This window comes from Nomascus leucogenys, chromosome 1a (assembly GCF_006542625.1).
Source record: "Nomascus leucogenys isolate Asia chromosome 1a, Asia_NLE_v1, whole genome shotgun sequence".
Classification (NCBI taxonomy): Eukaryota; Metazoa; Chordata; class Mammalia; order Primates; family Hylobatidae; genus Nomascus; species Nomascus leucogenys.
In genome coordinates, this window is record NC_044381.1 from 65,399,846 (window position 1) to 65,407,382 (window position 7,537).

The following is a 7,537-nucleotide window of genomic DNA, read 5'->3' on the forward strand; positions in this document are numbered from 1 at the left end:
ACCAAGAAGATGGAAGATGTGTACACTTGAAAACCATAAAACATTGATGAAAGAAATTTAGACATGAACAAATGAAAAGATATCCTATGTTTATGGATCAGAAGAATTAATATTGTTAAGATGTTCACACTACCCAAAGCAAATATACAGATTTAGCACAATCCTCATCAAAGTTCTGATGGCATTCTTCACAGAACAGAGAAAAACAATGCTGGCCAGGCGTTGTGGTTCACACTTGGGACCCCAGCACTTTGGGAGGCCAAGGCAGGTGGATCATGAGGTCAGGAATTGGAGACCAGCCTGGCCAACATAGTGAAACCCTGTCTCTACTAAAACTACAAAAATTAGCCAGATATAGTGGCATGTGCCTGTAGTCCCAGCTACTCGGGAGGCTGAGGCAGGAGAATTGCTTGAATCCAGGAAGTGGAGGTTGCAGTGAGCCAAGATTTTGCCACTGCACTCCAACTTGGGCAACAGAGTGAGACTTCATCTCAAAAAAAAAAAAAAAAAACCAAAATCCTGAAACTCATATGGAACCACAAAAAACCCCAAACAGCCAACAGATTACTATGAAAGAAAAAGTTGGAGGCATCACACCTCTTGATTTAAAATTGTATTACAAAGCTATAGTAATCAAAACAGTATGATACTGGCATAAAAACAAAAAATATAAACCAATGGAACGGAACAGAGACCTTTGAAATAAATCCAAACATGTACTGTCAACTACATGGGCAAGGGCAAACAAGACAACACAATGGAAAGAAAAATAGTCTCTTCAATAATAGTGCTGGGAAAACTGGATTTTCACATGCAAAAGAATAAAAATGGACCCTGATCATACACCATACACAAAAATCATCTCAAAACAGATACAAGACCCAAGACCCAAATAAGACCTGAAACCGTAAAACTCCTAGAAGAGAACATAGGGGGAAAGCCTCTTGACATTGGCCTTAGCAATTATTTTTTTGAATATCACACCACAAGCCAGGCTACAAATGGAAACATAAACAAGGAGGACTGCATCAAACTAAAAAGCTTCTGCACAGCAAAGGAAACAACCAATAAAATGAAAAGAGAACCTACAGACTGGAAGAAATATTTGCAGATCACATATCTGATAAAGTGTTAATGTCCAAAAATCAGTAAAGAACTCTTTTAATAACAGAAAAACAACCCAGTTGAAAAATGGGCCAAATAGAAAATGACCAATAGCAAATGGGGAGACGTACATTAAAAAAATACAAAGTAGCAGACATATAGGATGATCAAGTTAGAGATCTGATGTACATCATGAGGGCTATAGTTAATAAAACGTATTGTCTTTGGGATTTTTGTTAAATAAGTAGATTTTAGCTGTTCCTGTCACACACAAAAAATGTAACTATGTGAGATGGTAGATATGTTACTTTGCTTCACTATAGTAACCAGTTTACTGTCTATATGTATCCTTAAGTTCATGTGGTCAACCTCAAATATATAAAATAAAATTTAAAGAAGAAAAGTTTGTCTTCAATCCAGAAAGAACCACTATTACCATTTTTTCATATTCCATTCCAAAAATATTCCATGAATATGCACTTGTTCAATCAAATTTAATGTTAGACTTTATACTTGAACATTCAAAGCACTTAAGAAATTATAGAAAAGTGTCTGTGTGACTCCCTGTCTGCAGAGCACAGGCTGCATCTCCCCTAACACACACACCACCAGTACTTTATACAGAGAACTTGTTCACCTTTAGTCTGATGCTGTGGGTGAGCCTGAGTTGTCCTGTGGTCTGCATTCCTGACCAGGTGTCTTTCTCACCCACTGGTTTCAACAAAGATGTTACTGGGTTATAGAAGGCTGGGATGGAAACAGGATATCAAGTTCACATGAAGACAGTATCTGAAAAGAGAGGTAATTTACTTTAACATTTTCAAAAGAAGATTGTATCCATATTGTGAAGAAACAAAGAACAAAACCTTCACTCCAAACTTCTCTACCTGGTTGCAAAGTATTTGAAGGGAAAACTCACTAAGGAAGCTAGTCTCATAGATCCCAGAACTGTTACTGGGTGTGGCCAGGGGGCTGCAGACACAAGGCGAATGGGCACACCACATAAGACTGGGAGATCTAAGGCTGGAGCTGCTCAACTCTCTAGAGACCTGACTCCAGCCTCTCTCCACACTGGCTAGAAGTCAAGCATGAATGGTAACACCCTGCCCTGAACACTACTCAGGACACTCACTGCTCATCAGCAGCTTATACTCAAAGCTGGCCTGGAAGGCTCCTTCTGGAGCCCAGAGCGCTTTCTTGATCTGCTGCCCTATCTCGCTGACAGTTTGAATCACAGCACCTTCAAATTTGGCCACTTCCAAGGCAGAATTAAACATTCCCTACGGGTATAGCAAGATAAAAACACACAAAAAATCATATATGCTTTACTTCTTACCTCAAACATAACATCCTTGGTTAAAGAACAAAAAGAACTCACTGAAAGGTGATAAAATAATCAAAATGTATTTGCCCCTGAAAGTGGAATTACTACCACAAAAAGAATATAACTCTTTCATTTTTCCGAAAATAATCATGTGGGTTCATGGGCATGCTCATCACTGCTGTCTGTGTGGAAGAGAAGATTGAAGAGGGATTTACTGGACTGCACTGGCCTAGGCAGCCTTTGCTGGCATCTCTCAGCCTAGACTGCAGCCCAGATCTTTTACTCAGGTGCATGCACTTAGAACATGAAAACAGTAAGATAAAGGCTGGTGGTATTATTACATTATATTGCAAGAACACTTAATGACCTTACTATGTGTTTTTAATAGAAACATCCCCACTAATGAAATTGTCAGTAAATACTGCTCAAACCACCTTCCCCAAATACTGAAAAACAGTACATCCATTTTTCTACCATTGCCAAGTTGTCTGCAAATACTCTATTTTTCTACTGAATGGTTAGACAAACTTGTGATTTTTTTCCCTTTCTTAACACAAATCAAAAAAGTAGGAAACAAAACCCAGTGGATAAAATGACATATTTTCTTTTTTCTTGAGATGGAGTCTTGCTCTGTCGCCAGGCTGGAGTGCAGTGGTGCGATCTCGGCTCACTGCAACCTCCACCTCCCAGGTTTGAGAGATTCTCCTGCCTCAGCTTCCCAAGTAGCTGGGACTACAGGCGCACACCACCACGCCCAGCTAATTTTTTTGTATTTTAGTAGAGACGGGGTTTCACCGTGTTGGCCAGGATGGTCTTGATCTCCTGACCTCGTGATCCGCCTGCCTCGGCCTCCCAAAGTACTGGGATTACAGACATGAGCCACCGCACCCAGCCCCAAAATGACATATTTTCAATATGAGTTTCTGTAGCAGTCTCACATGGTAGTCATGAATAACAGCCTCAATTCCTAAATAGCTCTGTTTTACTACTGCATTTTTGGGCATATTTAAGTAACACAACATAAGGGAGCAAACAAACAAAACATGAAGTTTATAAAAGATTTCAAATACTTGTGTAAAAACATGAGGCCCTTATTGTAGAAGTATTTCATTCCTTTTCTCAAACAACATGGGCATTTATAAATATGAGAATATGTAGATATACAAACCTTAATAAATGAAGTGTTCTTGAAAATTTTATATTGAAAACCAGTTAATTGCTTCACAATTTTTATGGATTTATCCAGATCAAGGACAATTCCTGTGGCAGCTATCCAAAAATCAGCCTAACAGGAACCCCAGAATTTGAAAATAGGAATAATATCAGCAAGAGAAAAACTTCAATTCTATGTGACATAATAAATTACCAAAGTGAATTTAACTTACAATTAGCTAAGAAAAACAAGAAAGACCATCTGAACTTGCAACCCAGTGGTTTGACAAAAGCAACCCAAAACTTTAAAGTTGGTAAGCCAAACTAACAAGAGTGACTTGAGGCCAGGCGTGGTGGTTCATGCCTGTAATCCTGGCTCTTTGGGAGGCCAAGGAGGGCAGATCACCTGAGGTCAGGAGTTTGAGACAAGCCTGGCCAACATGGCGAAACCCCGTCTCTACTGAAAATACAAAAATTAGCTTGGCATGGTGGTGCACACTTGTACAGTCCCAGCTACTCAGGAGGCTGAGACAGGAGAACTGCTTGAACCCAGGAGGTGGAGGTTGCAGTGAGCCAAGATTGCACCACTGCACTCCAGCCTGGATGACAGAGCGAGACTTTGTCTAAAAGAAAAAAAAAAACAAAACAGGGAGACTTGAGTACTTTCCTGAGAGTGATTTCAGAGGAACATAATTTGACTATAATGATCTATTTGGAATGAAATGGAAAAGAAAAATACAGTTGCAATGTTTAGGAAATTAAAATTTGAACCTCCAGGGCAGATTCCATCTGCTCATTATTCTGGTTTCTTCTCTGTTAAATGGGACCAATAAACCCTGCCCTGTCTGACTGGTCAAATGAAAATGTAGTGAACAAACTGCTACCCCAGCATGGCTGCAGGGGGTCGCATGTCTGGCTAGTCTCCGATGGCTCCTCACAACCTCACATAGTGGTTAGCACATGGTGAGCACTGCTTAAGTACTTGCTTAGATAAATAAATCCAAAAGATGCACAAAAATAGGAAATGTCTTCAGTACCATTGTAATTCTTCCACTTCCCCTCCTCTACTCCCACACCCTACTGAAAAGGATGTAGGAAGATTAAAAGCAAAGGGAAATTTACTTTATATTACTAAAAATGAGTAATTTTCAACTTAAAGTCTCATGTACATAATAACCCACATTTAGGATATATTTCTCAAGCCAATCTGTAAAAGAAATCATCCAAGATAGTTACCATTATGCCACTGACAGTCTATTGCCAATACACCAGTTCCCTGTGAAGTGATAGGGCCTTAAAGGAAAAGGAAAAAAAGAAATATAGCAAACCACAAATTTTAGATTGTAGTTTTACATAATGGATAGGGACATTTACATTTGGATATAGATTTACTCCAAACCACCTCCCTGCTCCCAGAAAAGAGAAAAATCTTAGGAATGGAATTTTATGAAAGGAAGAGCACAAAGTTATAATGATGCAGCCTGTAAGGCTTAGTATCAGCAATAAGCAAGTTATTGTAATCATATTTTACCCCAAAAGGCTGCTCTGCAATGCATGTGTTGTGGGGTTTACTTTAGAAGCCTTTGTCTTCCATTGTGGTCTTCGATATAATAAAGCAGGATAGTCTGAAACCTCCTCCACCCTACAGAAAATATGATTGGATCTTGGGGCTTGAGGATTTTCTTAGACCAGTGATGTTTCTTCAGATGCATCTGATGGGACAAGAGGCTAAGATGATTGATGGAGGGGAAATCCACAGAGCCTCAGGCACCAAATACACAGCAAAGGGACCCACCTGCACGTATCCAACATTGCCTTCGCTGTTGCCCAAGCCACCCAGGATAATGGGGTAATGGGGGTCAAATATATGCACAGATTCACAGAGAACATTTTCAGTCTCAATGGGGACATACATCCCAGATGGAAAACCCTCATACTGAACTCTAGCTTGATCATCTTGATCTTCAAATTCTGCACGATTCAGCTATACATGACAGGAAAAAACCCATATGCCGTTATCTGTAATCAACATAAGATTAATATGAACAAATGAGCAATTTCTAAGTAAAGGAACTGTGGACAGAATTATGTAGGCTTTATCCTATTAAAAATACTACACATTTAGCTGGGCACGGTGGCTCATGCCTGTAATCCCAGCACTTTGGGAGGCCGAGGCAGGTGGATCACTTGAGGTCAGGAGTTCGAAACCAGCATGGCCAACATGGTGAAACCCTATCTCTACTAAAAATACAAAAATTAGCTGGGTGTGGTGGCGCGTGCCTGTAGTCCCAGCTACTTGGGAGGCAGAGGTGAGAGAATCACTTGAACCCAGGAGACAGAGGTTGCAGTGGGTCGAGATCGTGCCACTGCACTCCAGCCTGGGCAATAGAGCAAGACTCCATCTCAAACAAACAAACGAACAACAGCAACAAAAAAAAACCCTACACATTTTACCTCTACAGTCTGCTCAGAATATGTCCCAACCGTTTTCTTTGCTGCTCCAAGGAACAGCAAATGTAGATTACTCTGTGGAGCCCTGTGTGCCCGAACACTGGAAACGTCCCCAGTCCACACCTTTTTTTCCTTCCTCTCCAAACAATTCTGTCACACTTTTCCCGTCTGTAAACCCCCAACACCTCCCTCACCTTCACTCAGCTGATGTGGCTGTTTCCTGATTCACTCCCAAACCGAAAGAACCTTCACAGTCAACCCTCTACCCAGGTTTCCTCCCTTATCCAGCCTTATCAGAGCTCTGACCTGGTCCACAGGGGAGCTATGTGTGGCTATTTAAATTAAAATTAATTACAATTACATAGTATTTAAAATGCAGTTCCTCAATCACACTGGCCACATTGGAAGTGGTCCATATCAACCTGCTGCCAGGGTTACAGTATTGGGAAGTACAGACATGCATCTCCATGATCAGAGAAAGTTCTGTGGGCAGCTCAGGCACAGATGATTTGTCAATGTCTGCTCAGGGCCACACATCACTTGCTCAGTAGACACCATCCACTCTTCCTGGACTTTATTCCAACAGCTCTTCCCTCTGTTACCTCTCTTATCTCAAAACCTTTTGATTCCACTTCTTCCACCAACAATTGCTCCATTTCTGTGCTTCTCTCTGCAGCAAAACCCCACAAAAGTTTTCTGCAGTCACAGCCTCCAGTTCCCCTGCTCCAGTTCTCCTACAACCATGAAAATCGGTGCTTGCCAAGATCGCTGAAGGCCTCCGCACCCCTCCTCCAGTGATCAACTCTGCCTTCACCATAGTTAACATGGCAGTGGGATCTGAACAACATGTCACCTCCATGTACAGCTGGCCTCCCACGTGTCTGCATGCTCACACTGCTTCTCCCTCCTGGGCACTGCTCAGGCCTCATGGCTGCAGTCACCCCCTCTCACCCACACCAGTCCTGCTCCTCCCGCTCACTCTGCACTCACTACCCAGCCACCTCACAGCTTGAAGTGGCATCTACATGCTGAGGGCTGTACATCTAAGTCCCTGGCCAGACCTCTGTCTCCACGCCTGACGCTCCGCTTGTCTGCATGACACCCAGCTGACCCAAACATCATGTTCCCAAAGCTACATCCGCAGAGGGTTTCCTATCTAACTTACAACAACCCATCCTTCCAGGAACTTCCAGTCGCCATCCTCATTTCCTCTTACACACCCCACATTCAGTCAACCAGGAAATCCTACTGACCCAGCTTCCAAATAAAGTCTATCCAAATAAAGTCTGGCAGTCATCTCTACTGCCAGCCCTCTGGTTTGTGCCACCCAACTGATCTCTTGGCAGAGTGATCTGATGAACTGAATATCTTTCTTCTGCTCAAAACCCTCCAAGGACTCCCATTTCAAAGTGTAAAATTCAGTCTTTTCCAATGGCCCACAAGGCACTAGGTAACTTTAAATTGTAAATGCTGTGAGCCAGGTGTGGTAGCATGCACCTGTAGTCT

The 7,537-nt window shown here is 41.8% G+C and overlaps 1 pseudogene; it reads right to left on the reverse strand.

Annotated features, from left to right (window-relative positions):
- Positions 1–1,720: 1,720 nt before the first annotated feature.
- On the reverse strand, positions 1,721–5,706 carry LOC101179014 (annotated as a pseudogene).
- Positions 5,707–7,537: the final 1,831 nt, after the last annotated feature.